The 21,796-nt window shown below is 38.6% G+C and overlaps 1 protein-coding gene and 3 pseudogenes across 7 annotated transcripts in view; 3 read left to right on the forward strand and 1 right to left on the reverse strand.

Moving 5' to 3' along the window:
- Nucleotides 1-4,079, forward strand: part of LOC147506771 (heat shock 70 kDa protein, mitochondrial pseudogene) — a 9,987-nt pseudogene extending 5,908 nt beyond the window's left edge. Inside the window, exons 1-2 of one of the 5 annotated variants that reach the window (XR_015193927.1) lie at nt 1,854-1,903; nt 3,293-4,079. The product of XR_015193927.1 is annotated as a heat shock 70 kDa protein, mitochondrial pseudogene, transcript variant X4 (transcript). Of the gene's footprint in view, nt 1-1,853; nt 1,904-2,073; nt 2,458-2,477; nt 3,222-3,292 lie in introns of those variants that run through there. The other 4 variants (XR_015193925.1, XR_015193923.1, XR_015193924.1 and 1 more) reach the window with 4 other exon arrangements.
- A 137-nt stretch (nt 4,080-4,216) lies between these two features.
- On the forward strand, nt 4,217-6,021 carry LOC147506773 (pentatricopeptide repeat-containing protein At2g37320 pseudogene; annotated as a pseudogene).
- Nucleotides 6,022-11,834: 5,813 nt separating this feature from the next.
- LOC147506774 (uncharacterized) lies at nt 11,835-16,238 on the forward strand (annotated as a pseudogene). Its single transcript, XR_015219744.1, has 3 exons — nt 11,835-13,041; nt 13,448-13,637; nt 15,301-16,238. The product of XR_015219744.1 is annotated as an uncharacterized LOC147506774 (transcript).
- Nucleotides 16,239-18,026: 1,788 nt separating this feature from the next.
- Nucleotides 18,027-21,796, reverse strand: part of LOC147506775 (peptidyl-prolyl cis-trans isomerase FKBP65-like) — a 29,205-nt gene continuing 25,435 nt past the window's right edge. Inside the window, exons 7-12 of the transcript XR_015193921.1 lie at nt 19,559-19,635; nt 19,143-19,286; nt 18,782-19,056; nt 18,569-18,688; nt 18,354-18,473; nt 18,027-18,264 (exon numbers count right to left, since the gene is read on the reverse strand). The gene's annotated coding sequence lies outside the window, so the exon portion shown is untranslated. The remainder of the gene's footprint in view (nt 18,265-18,353; nt 18,474-18,568; nt 18,689-18,781; nt 19,057-19,142; nt 19,287-19,558; nt 19,636-21,796) is intronic.

Below are 21,796 nucleotides of genomic sequence, written 5' to 3' on the forward strand. Positions count from 1 at the left end.
ACCACCACCACCACCAACAACACCAACAACAACACCAACACCACCAACACCACCACCAACAACACCACGACCAACACCAACACCACCAACAACAACACCACCAACACCAACAACACCACCAACACCAACAACACCACCAACAACAACAACAACCACCACCACAACAACAACCAACAACCACAACCACAACCACCACCACAACCACAACAACCACAACCACAACCACCACCACCACCACCACCACCACAACCACAACCACAACCACCACAACCACCACCACCACAACCACAACCACAACCACAACCACCACCACCACCACCACCACCACCAAAACAACAACAACAAGTCAAAAACAACAACAATAACACATGACGAGAGAGGGTCCAACGGTCCAACTCCAACCGTCACTTGTAATTGAACAAATCATATTGGCGATGAATTGTGATATTTAAAAAATATGAATAGGCCCTCATTATATCCAACTTTGAACAAATGATTTGTGGTATGATGATATCTCCGATTACGCGAAGCGAGATCATTCACAAAAATCGAAGTGGAATAAAAATATATAAACAATAAAAAATAGAACACAACTCAACATTTAAAATCATCAGATAACTAAACAACTATCAACCTTACCTTTATAACTTTCTCTCAAAATGGGTTTTAGTCTTTTAGACTAAGTTACGTTAGCACGGGATGGTATTAAGACTACAACTATCAATCATCTCACAGATAATGACAGAGTGGTCTAGATGCCTAGTATACAAGATAGTTGTATGTGCATATATAGGACGTTACATACCCTCATACGAACAACCCTTCATCCAACTCAAACAACTCCGTTTGCCCCATCTCCATCGATAATTACAACAATCCTTTTTTTCTCCATCCATCTGATAATCCAGGGAATGTGCTCCTTGATGGTGACAATTATCAGACTTGGAGTAGGGCAATGTGCATGGCACTCACAGCGAAAAACAAACTCGGGTTTGTTGATGCTATCTTGGTTGTTGAATGCTATTTCAAAAGATCTTTGTAATAGCATCATATATTCCAACACTGCTGCCGAAGTGTGGTCTGATCTCCGTGAGCGATTTTCACAACGTAACCGTAAATCTATTAAACTAACTAACTTAAGTCGAAAAGAAATAATTAATTACTGTTGTACCCTTCTAGTTACTAAAAGGACACTGACATATGATTCAATTACATAAAACCAATCAAAGCCAAAATGGGTAAAAAGAATTACCTGCAAAACTTTTCAGTGGGTAATTGGGCGTGGCAGATTAAGTTTTATTTATGTTTTAAATGAAATAATGACCGCGATTTCTAACATACTTGTATGATATATATATTATATAATAAATCGCTCTTGACCCAATGGACAAATTAAAGGCGGACCCATGATTCCAAAACCATAAGCCCAATTGTTTATACTAGTATATCGCATTGCAGTGGGGAGTGAGCGAGCGATGCATTTCTTCAAGAAAAAGTCGAAAGTACCGCCGGCATAGTTAAGCCCCGCTATGCATAATGAAAAGTTGACTCTATTTAGCATTCTTTACATAGTTAGCACTCAAAAAAAGAAAAGGGATCTTGTCGGTTCACTTTATTTCTTCTTCAAACCTTATTAGAGTTTTTGGGTGAAACTCACGAGTCACCGAAACCATTTCATAACGGTGCCCTAGAGGTGCCATAGCCATGGGGCGTTGGCAGTCTATTTAAAGAGTGGATGAAGCTTCGTTTCAACAGAAAAACTCAAGTATTCTCCTCCAAGTTGACTCACATCAGAGACCAACCCATCATCGTCACCCATTGTCACCATTTCTCACAACTAAACACTCGCCCAACTGAAACTCAGCCCATGATCCATTAGATCTTCCTGGTTCTTCTTAAACCAGTGCGTTGTCATGTTTTTAGTTATATGTTAAAAATATACAATTTCAAACACTTTCTAAAGGCTAAGGCAGAGATCTGTCACATTCTCATTATGATAGATTATGTTAGGCAGGTCATGGGTGGCGAGCAATTAACCTCTGCCATCAGATGATTTTTTTCTGCCAGTGCAAGTATCCCTCAGTCACTCGGAAAGAGAAAACAGACTGCTACTTACAGGGTTACAGTTGACAGTTTTATAGGAAGTATCTACCTAGGACCTACTAAATAGAGGTAAACTATATTATGGGCTTTACGGCCACTACCACTATAAGTTTCAGTGAAGCAAGACAAAGGGATTGAAAAATAAGCAATTAGGTAATTTCATTTTGTATCCTTAAGGCACTATGGCCAAACAGTGGACAGAAAGACTCACCCCTTGAAGTAGTTGTTCTTAATGACAGTGGTGGTGTTAAAAATGTAAGAGAGGAGACCATGGGGGATGAATTCCAGAGCTTCATCAGGGTATGGAGGAGTACAGCTGTAGCATCTCTAGCCCACTCAAAGTTTTTCAAATAGGCAAGTTCAGACCTCTCTCTCGCTATTTTCTCTATCTTCACTATACTTACTTTGACCTTCTATTCCATACATACACCTAGAAGGTTTGACAACTTCCTTTATCACGTGGCTTGCAAATTTTAAGCTTCTCCTTTTTGCATTTAACTTCCAATATGTCACTCCTTAGTTTTACTTCCTTGGCTTGGCTCCTTATTGAAAAAAATCACCCCAAGAAGACACTAAGCCTTAAATTGCAAAGCAAGATTGGTTTGCAATGTTAGTCATGTTACATGTGCACGGTCTTTCGTGTGCGAGATCGATACTGAAAAATATGAAAAAATAGACGGAAAAACCGAAGTTGTTACCTGAGAGACCGCGATTAATTGAGAGATGGTGTGTTCGGCGTTGTCTCCGGTGTGATATCGAGAGCAGAGTCGAGAGTTTGGAGAGAAGGATGAACTAAAATGTTCTTTTGGGCGAGAGAGAACGTTCTGGGCCCAAAATGTTCTTTTGGGCTGTCCTTGTAGTCCATTCATTTAATAAGCATAGTAGCGCATCTAGTGATTGGGAGTTCTTGGTTTGACTTTGTTGTTTTGTTCTTCCCGAAGTGAAAATGCATCTTTTAACCTACATTATAGCCAGGGAGTCTTCTACACTCGTGTAGTCAGTATGCTTGAAGACACATTCCATTATCTAATGTTGTGATTTCCTCGAGACCACCTCTGTGTGGCGTACTAGAATTTTCAGGTTGAAGTAGTTTGCTGTTGCACTTGGCAGATCACTAGGTGTTTATCTTGCATGTTTTGGTGTTTAGTATATGATTTCCGACTTTTAATAAGATGCTTGAGCTGTGCAGGTATTCTCCACAGCAGCTGATAACCAGACTCAGGTTGGTGTTAAAGTCCTGCAAGGTGAGCGGGAAATGCGTCTGACAATAAGCCCTTTGGGGAGTTTGAGCTTATGGGTATCCCACCTGCTCCTAGAGGCGTGCCCCAGATTGAGGTCACGTTTGACATTGATGCCGATGGTATTGTGACCGTTTCTGCCAAGGACAAAGCTACAGGAAAGGAGCCGCAGATTACAATCAAGTCATCGGGAGGGCTGTCTGAGGATGAGATTGAGAAACTGGCAAGGGAAGCTGAGTTGCATGCTCAGAAGGACCAAGAAAGGAAAACACTCATTGACATCAGGAACACAGATGACACAACCACCTACAGCATTGAGAAAAGCTTGAATGAGTACAGGGACAAGATCCCTGCTGAAGTTGCAACTGAAATTGAAACTGCAGTTTCAGACCTCAGGAAGGCTATGGCGGGTGACAACGCTGATTAGATTAAGGCAAAACTTGATGCTGCCAATAAGGCTGTATCCATGATTGGGCAGCATATGTCAGGAGTTTCAGGTGGATCTGGGTCAGGAGGTCCATCTCAAGGTGGTGATCAACCACCAGAAGCAGAGTATGAAGAAGTAAAGAAGTAACTTTATATACATACTTAGGTTTTCTCAGTAAGTTCATCATAACAGCTTCAGATCTTGTTGAATCATCAAAACTTATTGTCATTAGCAGTTCCACAGTGTATTACTGTATTATGGGCCGTCTGGTTTTTTCTTCAATGTATAAAAGTCTCTTTTTTTCCACAGTACATGTTTTTTTGCTAAAGGTGCGCGTGTGTGTATCAGTGTGGTCAGATTAGTTTAGGACTTAAGGTGACAATTTTATCTTCCCTGTTGCCCCGCGATTGCTAGATGAGCTTTGAGTCTGAGCGTATTGAAGATGTCAATTTCCTTTACTCAAGTTCTCTGAGTACTAGATTTCATAACACCCAACAACAACAACAAATGTACCCAACAACCTCAAAACCATCTACGACTCATACAGTCATGCATGCAAGAATTACAACAACCAACACACTTAGATACAACACCTTGTATGTTTGATAAAATGTATGAGAGAAATAATGTTTGTTGGGGTACTTTGTTTATTCAAATGCATAGACAAGGAATGAGTGCTGACGCGAGTACCCTTTCGTGTGCGTTGAGTTCGATACGATGTTTAGAACAGGGAGTGCAGCTTCATTGTTTAGCAATGAAGAGTGGGTTTTGTGTATGTGTATGTTGGGAGTTCTTTGACTAGTTTTTATGGAAAATGTGGTCATTTGAATGAGGCTTATCGGGTTTTTGAAGAAATTCCTGTGAAGAATGTGGTGTCTTGGACTTCTATAATAGCGGGTTTTGCGCAGAATTGGAATGTTGATATGTGTTTGATGCTTTACTATAGAATGAGATGTTCGTCAAAACCTAATGATTTTACTTTTACTAGTTTACTTGGTGTTTGTACGGGAAGTGGCTCTTTAGGCCAAGGGAGGAGTGCTCATTGTCAAACAATTCAGATGGGTTTTGAATCTTATATCCATATTGGTAATGCACTTATTTCTATGTATTCTAAATGTGGAAACGTGGATGAAGCTTTTTGTATTTTTGAATGTATGCGAAAAAGGGATTTGGTATCATGGAATTCAATGATTGCTGGATATGCTCAATATGGTCTTGCTGAGGAAGCTATAGAATTGCTTAATGAAATGAAGGAACTGAAAATTAATCCCGATGCCATTACTTTTCTTGGTGTGCTCTCGTCATGTCGTCATGCTGGTCTTGTAGAATATGGTCGTATCTGTTTCAATTCAATGGTTCAGTATGGAGTAGAGCCAGATTTAGACCACTACTCATGTATTGTTGATCTGCTAGGCCGAGCTGGGATGGTGAAAGAAGCTAAAGAGTTCATTAACAAGATGCCCATTTGTCCGAATGCAGTTATTTGGGGTTCACTACTTTCATCTTGCAGGCTTCATGGGGAAGTTCTTATTGGAATTGAGGCTGCAGAGAATAGGCTATTATTGGTTCCAAGTTGCACTGCAACCCATGTGCAGCTAGTGAAATTGTATGCCAATGCAGGTCGCTGGGAGCAGGTAGCAAGAGTTAGGAAGCTTATGAATGATAGGGGCCTAAAGACTTATCCTGGGTGTAGTTGGATTGAGATCAAGAATGAAGTTTACAAGTTTAGAGCGGAAGACAGGTCAAATGCTAGAGTGGACCTAAATCCTGGCAGTGGTTGATAGTTTAATAGACAACATGAGGCGTTTTAGTCATGTGCCGGAAGTACATGAAGAAGGTTTAGACCAATAATAATATACGTTGCAAATCATGCTGGCTTAATGATGGTATGTTTATTGTTTTTGTACAATGCAGACATAAAGTTCACCGATAAATTCATAGGCTAGAACCAAAACTGAGGCTGTTTTAATGTTTTATACCATATGTTCTTCCCGGTTCTGTTCATAATTCAGATTTTGATTTGACGCATTGAGCTTGAACCCTGTCTTACACGGGTATGTTTATTGTTTTTGTACAATGCAGACATAAAGTTCACCGATAAATTCATAGGCTAGAACCAAAACTGAGGCTGTTTTAATGTTTTATACCATATGTTCTTCCCGGTTCTGTTCATAATTCAGATTTTGATTTGACGCATTGAGCTTGAACGCTGTCTTACACGGGTTGTGTCATTCTTTATAGTTCCTTTACGTGGTTCCACCATGAAGTTGAGTTCATAGCCACGTATAATATCTTTTGTAAGGAAAGCGCCCGGTCTTGTATTTGCTGCTGTTGGGATTAGAAAGCTTGCAAAGAGTTTTTCCAATTTCGTTCAAAGAGTTTTGATGTTCTTGCAAATGCTTGTCTTTACATGTGTCGGGATCTGAAGGAGGTTTCTCAAACGAGGAGATTCATGAGGAGTCTCCCAATAAGAGGGCAAAGGGTTTGGGGTTTTTCACAGAGGGAGAGTTATTTAGTAAAGAAGAATCCTAATAGCACTAAGCTCACAGGTTTGTCTCTTAATCTCTGCTTGTTTTCTTCGTGGTTGATATTTTAATTAATTGTTGTGTGCAGTACTCAAACTTGTTTTTGGCGTGTGTGCATAATTATCATAACCATCATTGATCCAGGGAAATTAGGAGGCAGACAAAAGAGCTACCTAGACATGCAATTTACAAGTTTGATTACCTACAAAGTGTCTGGGATGCTAATTGCAGGGCACTACTTCAGATTGTTTGTAATTGTTAGAAGTATACTTTTCATATAATCTATTCCTTGGAACATTATAGATTAGCAAGGTTGATTCTACAATTTAAGAGGTTTTTAGTTTTACTAATGTTTATATTGAGTGTTATATTAGTATGCATTCATCCTACTACAAATGTTTACTTACTCATAGATTCATATATTTATTTTCCTTCTATATGGTTCATTTTGTTTTAGGTTCAATTGGTTAGCCGAAAAACAATAATAAAATAGAATAGGAATAAATGGTTACTTTGACATGCTATCATAATATTTTGTATCCATGATGCAATTGTGTTGTCCCAACATGTGAATGAATTTCCAATTATCTTCAGAAACTCAATATGGAGTGGAGCCAGAGTTAGATCACAACCCATGTATTGTCGATCTGATAAGCCGAGCTGGGTTGGTGAAAGAAGCTAAAGAGCTCATTAATGAGATGCCCGTTTGTCCAAATGCAGGTATTTGGGGTTCACTACTGTCATCTTGCAGGCTTCATGGTTTCATATCAGAGAACCGATTATTATAGGTTCCAGGTTACGCTGTGACCCATGTGCAGCTAGTGAATTTGTATGCCTGTGCAGGTCGCTGGGAGTGGGTAGCAAGAGTGAGGAAGCTAATGAAGGATAGAGGACTAAAGACTTATCCTGGGTGTAGTTGGATTGGGATCTAGAATGAAGGTTACATGATTAATAGACAACACATGACATTTTGCTTAAAGTACACGAAGAGGATGTTTTGTTTTTCGGACAATTTGGTAATGGAAATTTTCCCTTCTAATGTATTTAATTGTTTTTGTTCTTTGATTAGATGAATTGAATCACTGATTTCGAATTGGACATTTTTTTTTTCTTTTTCATTAACTGATTAGATAAAACTTCCCTTTTAACTTCAAACCACTTTGTAATTTTCCAGTTATTAGAGTGATCGGAATTTCGGAGATTTCGAAATCCCAAACTATGGTTATGGGTCGGTTTATGGGTAAGAAAAGTCACTTTTCAAATTGTTATTTATAGTCGACATAACTCATTAATTGCGAGCGAAAAACCCATACACCTATCCATAATGCGTGGAAATTATTTGAAGCAGTGACACATTGAAAAAAAGAAAACCAACTTGATTTAAAACGAGAAAAAAGAGATCACACACAACAGAAATATGTGGAGGCGAGTTTCTTCTCTTACTGGATTACTTTCTCATTCCAAACCCTCTTTTCTTAACCAGGTAATAATCTCCATCTGATCTTTTTTTGGGTTAAGAAGACTGTAATTTTATAGTCATATGTAAATACAAATTTACATAGAATGACATCAGCCCGATTTGTCCTTAAACCAAAATTATAAGTAAAGATTGATGATATCAGCCCGGTTTTCACAGGGGTATTTTGGTCTGTTTTGGTTTTGATGTTATGTTTTAAATAATAGAGAGGTTTTATGCATTTGTTCGCTTCTAGGGGTGTTTTGTGCAACCATTTAAGTACCAGGGAGATTAAACTCATTGTCTGCTTTTTGCTATTCCATGGGTTTTAGTTGGCCGGAAAACTGCGTGATCAAACGGTCACTAAGAATACAGTGGAACTCACTGCATTAAGGGAATGCACACAACTCCACTGGTTAATTGGAATCAACAGGTATCATCAAAACTTTTGCTATTAGTTTTAGACTGAAGAGGGTCGAGGTTGCTATTATTTTCGTCAAAAGCGACTTTAATAGTGTTAAGTTGTTTCATCATCATCAATCAGCTTAGTAATTTACTTCAAACCATGAGAAGATTCACTCTTTCCTCCCTTCACTCTCCTCATATTCTCTCCTTCCACCACTTTCACTCTCTCAAAAAACATGATACCCCTCAACAAAAGAATATTTACACCAACAACCTCTTCAATGTCTACCACTACACCATATCTTCAACCACATCATATGTCAATCGGAACCTATTCCTACAGTTTTTACATGGGTAAGGACAAACAGACCCGCCAAACTTTGATCGGGCAAACAAAACAAACTGTTTATCCCCACTTCATAAAGTGTGGACCTCGTGTTTTTTTTCTTCCATCCAATCTTTCTTAATTCCCTCAGACATTTTGCATTACAACAAAGCACTTTTGGTATGTTTATAGTGAAGGAATTTAAGACAAACACATAAAAGTTAACCTACCCATGTGGAGGGAGGGGGCTTCTACTTTTTATACCCTTGCGAACAATCCCGAACTGTACAACTCAAGTTCCAATCATCTAGATTGGTCCTCGAAGAGGCACATGGATTACATCAATGAACTGATCATATGATTAGTACATCAACCGAGCTCTTGTCAATAGAGACAACATTGTCTCAAACATTTGGATATGCAATTAATACACAGACTAGAAAAATTGCCTATCAAATACATACACTAGAAAAAAAACAGTTCCTAATAAATTAAGTATGCAAGGCATGACAGATTGCTCGATTGCTACTAGTTAACAATAAACCAGTTTCAGTTTGTAGCATAAAAAATATCTACAGTAACATGGTGTTAGTGAATTGATTAGGAGAATAAGGTTTGACGAGGTATTTCTATATATCATTTGTAGCCTTTAACATGAGGTCACCAAATAAATCATGCAATAAAGCCAAAAAAAAAATTAACTAGAGAATACACCTAACATGGTATCTTACATGATGATCCCAAGTTATTGTGAATGGTGAGATTCCATTTGACCCTTACCAACACCTCATGAATGACAAAAGGCACAAAACAAAAAAAAAACCCTCATATACCATTCCTTTTTTTAGTTATTTGATCACTAGGTGAACATTTCTCAAAAGCAAGCAGACATAAAAGACCTTAAATAAAATAAACTTTATACAAAACTTCAATATGCCATACAAAGCAAAGTAAGCAATAATCTTAAACCCAATTAAATCTGCAAAACTCATCACTGAACCCAACAAATCATATAAGATGAAAATCCAAACAGTAAATAATAATGAATAAATAGAAGAGAGAGAGAGAGAGAGAGGAGTACATCCGTAGTACTCCACTCAAATCCCTAAAAACAGTTAAAGTAATCAGAGCACAACACAAGTGGGACACATTTACTAAGAACCAAGATAATAAAACTCATACACCATCACATACACAAAAATAGTCCTGAACTATATGCTATCAATACTGCTCTCGAGATACGGATTTGTTGAAAACAGAACAAAATAGTCCACCACCGAGTTTAAAGGGTGTTGCTATTCTCTAGGTGGGAAAAAATTGGATTCCAGACTTGTTCAGATCTCTACTCATTTTAAGGTAGTTGAATGAAAAATTCGAAGCTGTTAAAACATTATCTCTTTACTGAACAAAAAGTCATGGAAAGTTTTTTTAGACCGTGACTAGCTTATAGCTTGAAATTAAAGAGGAAATGAAAAAGTGAAATCACGAGATATCAATCCAAAAGCTTCCTAAAATGAGGGATGAAAATGAATTAAATCACTGTTTTGCACCTCAGTGTGTGATGCATAGACTTTCCACAACAAATCAGACTTAAATATTGCCACTCTAAATGAAATGGAGGAAAAACAAAAGGAATTAATTGGCTGGGAGACAGAAGAGGATGTTCCCGTCTATATGTACAGCATAATTGCACGGTAATAACTAATATGAATCCACGGCAATACAAAAGCATCAAAATGGTCATTTATAACTCTAGTCTTTATAAATACCAATACCTACACAACAATATCAGTCATGTGGAAGCAATACTCCATACAGGTGTCATATCCATGCGGAATACTACAATATCAAATGCAAAACTGACAAATCTATGTCAGGTATGTCAGGATTCCATCCTTAGAAATTTCTGCCACATAGCATCTGGTCCCACCTCTAGGCCACCCCTCAAAAGTGTTTCGATTTCACCCCAGCCAAATGCCACAAATAATCACATACAAACTCATCCTCCAAATCATACCACAACAAAAGTAAAATGGGAATCACTAGAACTTCCATAAAGTGAAACCACAACAAAGTATACCTTAAACCACAACATTCCCTGTGCGAACTCAACTTACTCACACAAATGGTGAAAATTCAGGACTTTATCAGCATGTACAAGGTAAAAGGAATTCAAATCTGACAAACATATTCCACCATTCTTCAAATTAACAATGGTCAGAATGCAATTCATTCTAACATCCAGTGCAGAAGGGACACTTTGGTGGCAACTTTAGTTTTGAAAGTAACTTGGTGGTTTGAAAGGAAAACTAAAGTAGAAATGACGAAAGATTCGATTGAGAAGAGGGAACTCTTGCATCTGGCCTAAACCCTACTAACCGGAAAGTTCTCATTATCTAACAAAGTTAATAGATAGCTCTGAGATTTTCAAAGTTGTATGTAATAGGAAGAAATTAGGGTAAAATGGATAAAACAAAAATAAAACAAGAAAAAGAAATGTATAAATAGTTATACAAGGTATTAAGTGCCTAAGGTGTATCCATTTAGCTTTTCAGGTGCCAATCTACTAGTATCAAGAAAATCAATTGCAAAAAGTAGCTACAATTTCATGACAAATTTATCGTCAATACATACTCATGAAAACTTTTATGCAGATATAGACATTTGATATTCCATTCCTTGAACGGTTGGAACCAGAAACAAAACAAAAGGATTTACCCTAACTAAACTTAGCCACTGATAAAGCAACAGACATCTTCACCTATCTTGATGTTCACAAAAAAACTCAAGTGTTTCACCTCACTGAGTGCATCTAATTTATCAGGAGTCACTATTTGAAAAACTAAAAAAATAATCTTAGTTTTTGGACTGGGCCGTTATCGGGTCGGATAGGTATGTCCATAACTGGCCCAATAGTCTTATCGGACAATATTTAAGTTCTAAATCCCTATCTTATCAGTTCGGATTCAATCGGACAACAGGCCTGGCCCGGCCCATTGACAGCCCTAGTTCGTAACACATTCTTAAGCGTTAAAAAATAACCCATAAACGTTACATAATAATTCAAATATATGCACAGATGAGTAGTAATGGTTATTAATATTTCTAACGGATAATATATGTGAATAATTACCTAACGGATGAGTATCTGTTACTAATAAGAAATCTACACCCAAATGATGTAGTGTGTTTCTCCCACTTCTTCAAAACAAGAATCAACAAATGAACAACAACAAGAGTTATTATTAGCCCAAGTCTTGAAATGCCACAACCAAACCAAACACTCATTCAACAACTACGCAAGAGGTCCCATTTCGTCCCCACTTCTCCTTCTTCAACACTTTCCGCTTGACCAAAAACAAGACCCGTCCTCAATTTCATATTCTTCAATCTTTCTTTCTCCACAACCCTCTCACAGTTTCTTTACCATTCTCTTCCACTTTCCGCTTGGAAGTCAATTGGTTTGGCTACTTGGTCACTTCGTGTTAACCCAAGTAGTGGAAACCTTCACCCAACAGAAACTTACATCATTTGTCCTCCTATAAACTCTCTTTTCGACTCCCCTTTCGTTGCGCATTACGCCCTGAAAGAGCATTCCCTTGAGCTTCGGGCTAAAATACCACTTGTGGTGTTGGAATTTTTCCCTAAAGGTTATTTTCTTGTTGGGTTATCGTCGATTTTCTGGAGAGAAGCTTGGAAGTATGGGGAACGCGCGTTTCGGTATTGTAATCATGATGTTGGACATGCTATTGGTTCTGCTGAACTTGGGTGGGATGTTAAGGTACTTGATGGTTTGGGTTATTCTGATTTAGAAAAGTTAATGGGATTAGACTATTTTCCTACTTTACAAATTCCGTCTCGCCCCGTTAAAGGGAAGTTGCCCGAGATCGAATTTGAACATCCAGATTGTGTTATTGTTGTTTTCCCTAATGATAGTAAGGAATTTTCTGTGGATTATAAGAGTTTGAGTTCTTTGATAACGGAGTCGTTATCCGAATTGGAATGGATAGGTACACCAAATTTACTTAGTAAAGAACATATTTGTTGGGATATAATATATAGGACAGCTGAAGGTGTAAAGAAGCCATTGACACATGGGGATGGTTTGGAAATCGAGCCATTTCAAAGTAGTGAATTGATTTCAGAAGATTTGTATAAGGGGTTTTACAGCGAGGGAAGTTGTTAGAAAGAGAAGGAGTGCAGTAGATATGGATGGAGTTCATGTAATGAAGAGAGAAACTTTTTATCAAATTCTGTTACATTGTCTTCCTTCGGGTTCTCGAGGTGGTGGAGAGAAGCAAGGGAAACAGCTTGCATTGCCGTTTCGGGTACTTCCCTGGGATTCAGAAGTTCATGCTGTCATTTTTGTTCACAGGGTGGTGGGATTGCCTAAGGGTGTGTATTTCTTGGTGAGGAATGAAGATCATTTTCATGATCTTAAGCAGGCGACAAGGTCTGAATTTGAGTGGGTGAAGCCTGAAGGTTGTCCTGCTGATCTCCCATTTTATATGCTTACTAGAGGTGATTTTCAGCAGATTGCGAAGCGACTTTCTTGTCATCAGGTATATGATTAGGTTACTTATATAGTTATATGATATTTTACTATTCTGGTTCTTTAGTAGTATCAAGTTTGTGTACTGAAGAACTTAATTCATAATTTTTCTTTTAGCAGTCATATGACATTATATGCTTCTTTCACGAAGAAGATTCGGCAGTTGTATCACTTTCGTTTTTTTGAAGAAGTGGTGAACTTTACTGTTGAAAAGCATTGAAGTTTATACTATATTTTAGACTAAGATATTAAATTCAAACCTTAGTGCAAATTTTACACATACCTTGGTTACTGATGTTCATCCTAGAGCCAAAAGTGTGTCATTAGTTTGTGTAGTGCGGTGCCTGTGGATAATATTGTTATATGTATTAAGAGGCATTTCATTTACTTATTAAATCCCTGTTCAATAAATTTAGGACATTGCTGCGGATGGCTGCTTCAGTTTGGGAATGGTGGTTCATTTTTAGCAATCATTGCGTGATAAGAATGTTTGGATGTACCCGCGGTTGTTCTGGGAGACTGGAATTCTTGGTCAAGTGTTATACCTCGAAGCTCATGCAGTTGGCATCTCTGCTACTGGAATAGGTTGCTACTTCGATGATGCTGGTAAGTCTTTCTCTATTGTAACGTGCTCTGTCATCTTTTTCCTCTAGAATGCAATGAAAATTATCCTCATAGATATATTAAGAGAGACTTGTTGGAAATCACCGGTTGGGTTTGTCCAACCAAGAAAGGGAGACTTCTATTTGTGGCACAGTCTTCTGAATTTGTTCACTGACTATACCCTTACTAAGGCTGGTAACTGAAACGAGCTAGTTGAGCTTCAGCGTGTCCAAGTTCTACTTATTTTTCTAAATGAGCCATAAACGTTGTTTAGGAGTGGCTCATATTGCAACATGAATGAGCTCGAGTGGACCGAAAAACGAGCTAAACTCGAGTAGTCCGGTTAGTTTATAGCTAAGGGATGGTATATGACCGAGGCAGTCAAGCGTTAGTATGTTAAAGTTCGGCTCAGTTTCTAGACAAGCTCTGAAAGGCTCTGGCTCATAGGGCAACAGGAATGTTCATGAGCAAACCAAAAACAAGCCGAGCATGAGTAATGAGTAATTCCGTTTGTTAACCAGCCCCACCCTCAAATGCAAAGTAACTTTACACCTATTGAGTGCATGGTGTTCTGAGATAGTCGTTCATTGCTTCTCCCTCTATCTTTTTTTGAATTTGTGAGAATATCAAGCTGTAGTGTCTTAATGGGAGGAAATAAGAGAAGAAAAATTATTGCTGAGTTGTGTCCAATCTAGGAAGTCTTAAGCTGTGCGGAGCAAACGGTTTAATACAAATTTTATTGGAAGATGACTCCAGCACCGTATGATGCTCATAACAGTTTTAAGACATATCTTTTTGGAAGATGACTCCAGCACCAGACGAGTTCTCTTTATGCTCAACCATACTCATGGTATCCTATATCAGACATTTACTTCGGTCTCCTTGTCTATGACTATGTGGCAGCTGGCAGCTTGTCCACGCTTTTGCATTGTAAGTACTACCTATTATTAAGTATTAACTTCTTCTTTTTTGAATCAGTTAGGGGTTAAGGCAGACAGCTACATGTATGATTAAAATCAGAGCATGAAGCTTACATCTTATAATCTATTTCTAAATTAAAATCAAGGAAGACAGCTACATGTATGATTAAAATAAGAGCATGAAGCTTACATCTTATAATCTATTCCTAAACTAAAATCAAGGCAGACCCCTGCCTGTTCTTAACTTAGTTTATGAACGCACCCAAGTCTGCCTATGAGCTATAAGCTACTTACCACCTATTAAGTACCAATTGCATATATAATGTAATCAGCTTTAGCGTTTCAAATGGCACTCACAAGATACAGACGCATTGTCCTAGAAGCACCAAAAGTTGGACGAACTTGAATACCAGAATAACGGTATGATGCATGATCCTATAAAAGGAATCAGCATGCATGACCCTATCAGGAAGATTCTCTATCTAGTCTTCATCCTAAGAAAACTTGGCTGATCCTAATTGAATTTTATTGATAACTATCCACGTTATCACAGTGTAGTATCAACTTGTAGAGTCTCCATGCTGTAGAGTACATCACATGTGTATCTATCTTCCCATATGCCTCTCTGGCTCTCTGCCCTATCATCTTATTGTATCATAACCACTGTCAGGCGTTTCTTATATTAATATCCAAGCAATATAGTTTTTGGCCTTACTCTGATCTCTCATTTTCCAACTCCATAACAGGAAGCAGGGGTACTGGAAGAACTCCACTAGACTGGGACTCTAGGGTGAAGATCTCTCTTGGAACTGCAAGGGGCATTGCTCACATTCACTCCACCGGCGGTGGCAAATTCAGCCATGGAAACATAAAGTCCTCCAACGTCCTGTTGAACCAAGAGCTTGATGGGTGTGTATCAGATTTCGGTCTGACTCCACTTATGAACTTCCCTGCCACACCATCAAGAAGTGCAGGATATCGTGCCCCAGAAGTGATTGAAACCCGCAAACCAACACAAAAATCTGACGTTTATAGCTTTGGGGTTCTACTTCTTGAGATGCTGACTGGCAAGGCCCCGCTGCAGTCACCAGGGCGTGATGAGATAGCCGATCTCCCACGGTGGGTCCAGTCAGTTGTCAGGGAAGAGTGGACTGCGGAGGTTTTTGATGTCGAGCTGATGAAGTTTCAAAATATTGAAGAAGAAATGGTTCAGATGCTGCAAATTGCCATGGCCTGTGTTGTGAAAGTGCCAGACATGCGACCTAAAGATGGATGAAGTTGTTAAAATGATTGAGGAAGTTGGGCAATCAAACTCGGAGAACCGACCTTCCTCTGAGGAGAACAAGTCCAAGGATTCTACTGTGGAAACCCCATGATCTTGAAATTTGTTTGTTGTCTCATATCTGATTACAGTTGTGATTATTAGGAATTCATAGTGGCAATATCAAAATCTGTGAAGCAAAATATGAATAGATATCTGAATGGTGCCATTTTTTAAATTATGAACTGTGCTGTGTCATGTTCTTTCTTCGGAGGTTCAGCATCACCACATCTGTGTTTGGCAAGGTTTTCCCTTCAAAATTTGTTGTAACAACCATTCTTTGCCTATGGTTGATTGGTGGATGATTTTGTTACAAATAATCTGTTGATCTTGCGAATCAATGAGTATGTATTTTTATCTGCATGAGGACAGCCAATCGAAGGTGACAATTGTCATCCGTAGACTTGTTAGAATTGATCCTGAACTTAGACTCACGTCTGATGATTGCACAAAACCATTGCTATATTGCACAAAACCAACACTTTGGGTTTTGAGGATTAGCCTTGTTTCAGTGTTTCAAAGAGTGGAAAAATGGAATACAAAGTTTGAGAAGAAAAGAGTATGAGACTGAGAGGTGGAGAACGAAACTCAATTATAGTATAATGACGAGGGTGGAAAATATCTGGTGGGAACAGTTGTGTGATAGTTAATTAAGAGAGAAAGTAATATGAACGGCTGTAAAGCAGTTGAGAAGTCAAAGTCAAGAGTCATTGTTTTTACTTTGTTGAGTCCGTCTGTTTGCATGAATTTTGAGTTTTTAGGTTGTGCCTCGTGTTTGATTGAGTTGCAACACTTTTCACAAGCCAATAGACACCTTGTGAAATCTGTCTACTCTTTCTTTCCACTTGGTTTGTAACTTTGTATAAACTTGTTGTAACTTGTAAGTTGGATGTGCGTACAGAAAGAATATGCCTTGAAACTTTTTTGAGATGCTTTTGAATCTTGCACCCTTGACCCTTCTAGTTCTTTGTTGTTGTGTTGTGTTGTGTCTAGTCCAATTTTGGGGTCCAAATAATTACTTATGGAATCGGAAATCAGCAATTCAGATTCACCGAGGAAATATATTTTAGGGAAATATGGTAACAATGTGAAGAGTGTGTGATGAAACTCAATGACAATGGAAGAAAGCAATCAAAAGTTGAGAAATTGGGTTAACCACATAAATCTTGTGAATTATTTTAAGGCCTTGTGTTTTCCACTAGTCCAATTATTATGGTCAGTTATATTCACTAGTATTTGCACGGTGCAACTTGATACACCAGGCTTCAGGAACTTTTATCAACAGTTGCCTGAAGAAGTACTTTTGGCCCTAGTTGAAAGTTAAAATATGGTATTTTCTCAGGTTCTTTTAGCAAGAACAGGATATCACTTGAGATAATAGTAGGTGTTTTCACCACTAAAATATTTCCAATCAAAGTTGGAATGCATGGTTGGGTTGGGTCATCTGTGGCACAGGGAGTATATTTTGCACTCGTTCCTCCTGAGATTTTATCCAACACCCGATGTAAACATACCACACTTCCATCTTCGGGGCCATTGCAAGTGGTAATCCTTCAACAGAAAGAACCAAAGGAAAACAATGTAAGATGGCACAATTGCGCCATATCTGCCAAAAATCTGGGGAATTAGTACCACCCGCTACAGTACTCTGAAGTGTCCATATGTTCGGTATGCACATAAGTTTCAATGCCAACAACGCAACCTGCCCGGGAAGTTACACACATTCTGACTGTAACTGTAATCCCTCAAAAATCTGGGCGACCTATTGGAAAACATTCCACATCAGACAGCTGTCTTACAAAGTTATGACTTGTGCCTTGAAGACTAATCAGTTGTGCACTGAAAGAGAATCTGAGAATGCAAACCATTTTTTGAGTAGTTAGAATTCTGAGGTATCACCTCGGTCATTCTTACTTCCTCAAGAATCAAGACCATCCATCTAACGGGCTTCATCATGACACAAATTTCACATCAGAGCATTGCAATACATATAAATTTAAGTACGTACCTAACAAATGAAATCTGGTTTCAAAGGGAAAAAAACCAAGCAGATAACACACTAAATTTGAAGACACCGCCCCTAGAGCAGAGGGGGGAGCTAATAAAGCCAAGGAAATACGTAATATCCTTTCATCAATAATCAAAAATACGTAACGAAAATAACCTTTTATCAATAATCAGAAGAGTTTTACAAAGACTCTAGACTCAAGAAAGTAACCCTACCAACTACAAAGATTAAGAAACGTTGCGGCTCTAACTACTAAGACATCAACCAGACACACGATGCAGTAAACTGTAAACAGAAGACATCCAATGAAATGAACACAATTGTCCATCATATCACACCTCACTGTCAACGCTTGAGATCTGCTGCCTACGCTGCTGCTTTCTGCGGATAGATAATATTTGTCAGGAGAACGGTCAACTTAAACCAAAGAAAAGTGACTCACAATTTTTTATTAAAGGTCAGCAACTTACATTAGTATCAAGGGATTCTAATTTGCTCGTCTTGGTAAATATGTTGCCATAACTGAGTGTCCTTCTTATTGAACTCCTTCATTTTTCTCCTTCAAGACTTTATACTCCAGCTTTACGTCCCTGATTCCACAAAGATTCCACCCCAACATACATTTTGTCAAGAGACATTGGACATCAATGAATTGGCCAGTACAATAAAAAGGCACAATACATACTTGTGTTGGGATCAATTTCCAACACCTTCTTAATATCTATCCCAGCAAGGTCCAAATTAGCCAGCTGAATGTAAGCTTGGGCATGTCTATAGAATGCCCTAACATTCGTATTCTCAAGTTCTAGCACCAACAAAATTATTATCGCAACATTAATACTCAGGCCCCTTGGTTTGATGTGATTTGAGTCGTAGGCATAAGTTAATCCGCAGTTACCTTTGTGCATAGTTTCTCTGCTTGTTTGTAGTCCTTTAGCTTCAGCTTGCAAGCTGCATTATTCAGATTGCAGCTTACCTTCAGAACCTTGGACTGTTTTGTTTCCTCTTCACTGAAGTTGGTGTCATATTCAATAAATTTTCCAGCCTGATCACAGGTAGATTTTCAGTCGCCATAGCATATTTTCCAGCTTTGAATGCATCATTTCCTTCCTCTTTCTTCTTACCAGCGGCTTCAATTTTCTCAGGTGTGTTCATGTCCCACAATTCTCTCTCCTATTGAAAGAAAAGGAAAATTTTGAACTCACTCATACCAAGCACAATGCAAGAGCCGTACAAAACAGAAACCACACTGAAGATACCTTGACAAAGGATTCAAGCTCAACTTCATAGTTGAATTCGGGGTAACAACAGCCAATTCTTGCTTGAATTCAGATGAACCGAAACCATATTCTAGAGCAATAGTCGACTCTACAACCTCCCCTTTCTTCATTGTCATGACAGCTCTATCAAGTCCATCAAAATCCACATGCAAAAGGAAAATAAATGAATGAAAAGCTTTAGGACCAAAATATAAGATGTTAACAAAACAAAAAAATATTCCTGAAGTTTTTCCCATCAAAATCAGATATAGCATTTGTACTTAGGGTTTTAGGAACTTCATCAAAGTGCATGTCTGGCTCAGGAGAAATACGTAGCTGAGACTCGGTGTTGAATCTATCAAGTTTAATCATGATAACAAAGAAAGCATGCCAAATCCAGCGACGTGAAAAATTACCTTCATCCATCTTCAACTCAAATAGCTCATCATCTTCAGAAACACAGTTCCATCTTGCAATTTCCCAATAAGTTTCACTGTCAGACAAATGAGATAATATTAAGCTTTATTATTAATTGAAAAAATAAATATAATTAATGAATACTGAAATAAATCTTCTTCATGTTTTCGTTCAATTGTGTAATCAAAAATGATAAATTAATTTTCCGCCACAAGAACTAACTCAGTTTCTGCTTCTTTTAATATCTTTCAATGCGGATGTTAGGAATGTGGTTAAGATGTTAGGAATTGTGTAAACAATCGGGCAGCCCTTAATACCTGGGTTTTAACATTTTCGTCATCAATGTTAATCGTGGGAATGTGGGTTAAGATGCTCCAATCCTCTCTGCTACGTTTTCTCGTAATAATAGGGCAGCCCAAGATGTACAATTTGCGAAGCATGGTGAGTGGTTTCAACTCCTCTGGCTTGAAATCAAGGGATTGACAGTTCAAAAAAGTCAATTGTTGAAGTGACGTGAGTTGGTTTAATCCTTGGGGGAGAGAGGAATGCCGAGAACCCCAGATTTGAAGAGTCTTGAGGTTGTTGTTGTGGGTGAGGGACATTAACGATTTTGAAAGAACACCTACATCCAACCATAATTCCAGAGTTTCAAGCCGAGGAGGAAAAAGGTAGTGCGGTTCCACCTTCAAATTTGGGCAATAAAAAAGTTTCAAGTATGTAATATTGGACATCATCCTCATCCAAGTAGGGAGCGTGGAGCCAACATAGTTTCGTATTTCCAATCGTTCCAAGCTTTCTTTATGTGGTTCCAGATTTTCAAGAACACCTTCCATCCTTCGTATCTCCTCTTCGCTGCTGACGTGGAAAATATCTGGAAAATATCCGAAATTCAACACCAAGCTTGAAATATTTTCCTTTTTCTGCAATTGTGCCTCTTTAGCCTCATTCCCACTTTTTACGTTCCTTAACCCCGTAATAGATAGGCTTCTTTTTAGAAAATTGAGATTTCCTAGTTCCCCAATCACGGACCCTTTGCTGCTTCCATCACTCACAACAAACTTACTTAATGTTCGAAGCTGACTCAATCTCTCAATGCCTCCTCTAGGATAATAAATTAGATTCTCTGTGCCTTCAACTTCCAGATGTCTTAGGTTAGAAAGCTCCCCAATTCCTTCTGGCAGTTTGCAAAGACTTGTACACCTGTTAAGCTTCAGTGTTTGCAAATTAACTAGACTTCTCACTGTCTCAGGCAATTCCCTCAGTCTTTTATTCTTAGACAAATCAAGGTACCGAAGATGTAATAATCTACTCACTTCACTTGGAAGTACTTCAAGGTCACCACTCAAGTCTAAGGTCCTAAGACATGTCAACTGGTGTAATGCAGAAGGTACCGACTTGGACAATTTGGCTACCAGCGTGCGTAACTTCTTCGCTTCATAGATAGATGGATTCTCTACATCATCAAGCTGTCAAATGGCGAATCTTGTAGTCGATAATTTTCTCATTATTCACCAAAACAGAGCAATCGGCTTTTGTGAGGAACTTCAACAAAGTCGTATGCGAGATCATGCATCTTGCATCGAAAATGTTTCCATCATTGTCTTTCTCAAAATCTTGGAAGAATGATCGCATCGCCAGAGCATCAAAATACTCTACACCAACCCTCTCTAGCTCTCTTGTTCCCATGAGCCGAGATAACCTTGAGCCATCCATAGCTTCACCTGGTGATCCTTCTCCATATTGTGGTCTTTCGGAAAGATTGCCACGATTACATAAAGCATTGTTTCAAAACCGACGGCAAAGCGTGATAGCTCAACAGAAGAGCAGGTAAAAAACCTTTTTCTTGTGTTTCCCAAACGTCACTTTTTAATACATCAGCCCAATCTTCTTTTGCTCGTTTGAATCGCATTAGACTTGCTAATGTCTTGACAGCTAGTGGAACACCTTTGCATTTCTTTGCGATTTCTTGTCCAATTCCCTTCAATCTTTCTGCTCTTGTTGTGTTCTTCCCCCAAAAAGCTATATGTTTGAATAAATCCCAACAGCCATCGTCGGACAATTGTGCAAGCTTTGTGTATATAAATTGAACCGATCATTGTCGCGAGCGCCTCGTACGTGTGGTGACGATGATTTTGCTTCCTCGCTCACCACCATTGAGAGATAGCTTCAATGGCTCCCAAGGACCGGAATCTTCGGTCAAACATCATCTAGCACGAGCAAAACCGCTTTCCCTTTCT

This window comes from Coptis chinensis, chromosome 4 (genome assembly GCF_015680905.1).
Source record: "Coptis chinensis isolate HL-2020 chromosome 4, ASM1568090v1, whole genome shotgun sequence".
Classification (NCBI taxonomy): Eukaryota; Viridiplantae; Streptophyta; class Magnoliopsida; order Ranunculales; family Ranunculaceae; genus Coptis; species Coptis chinensis.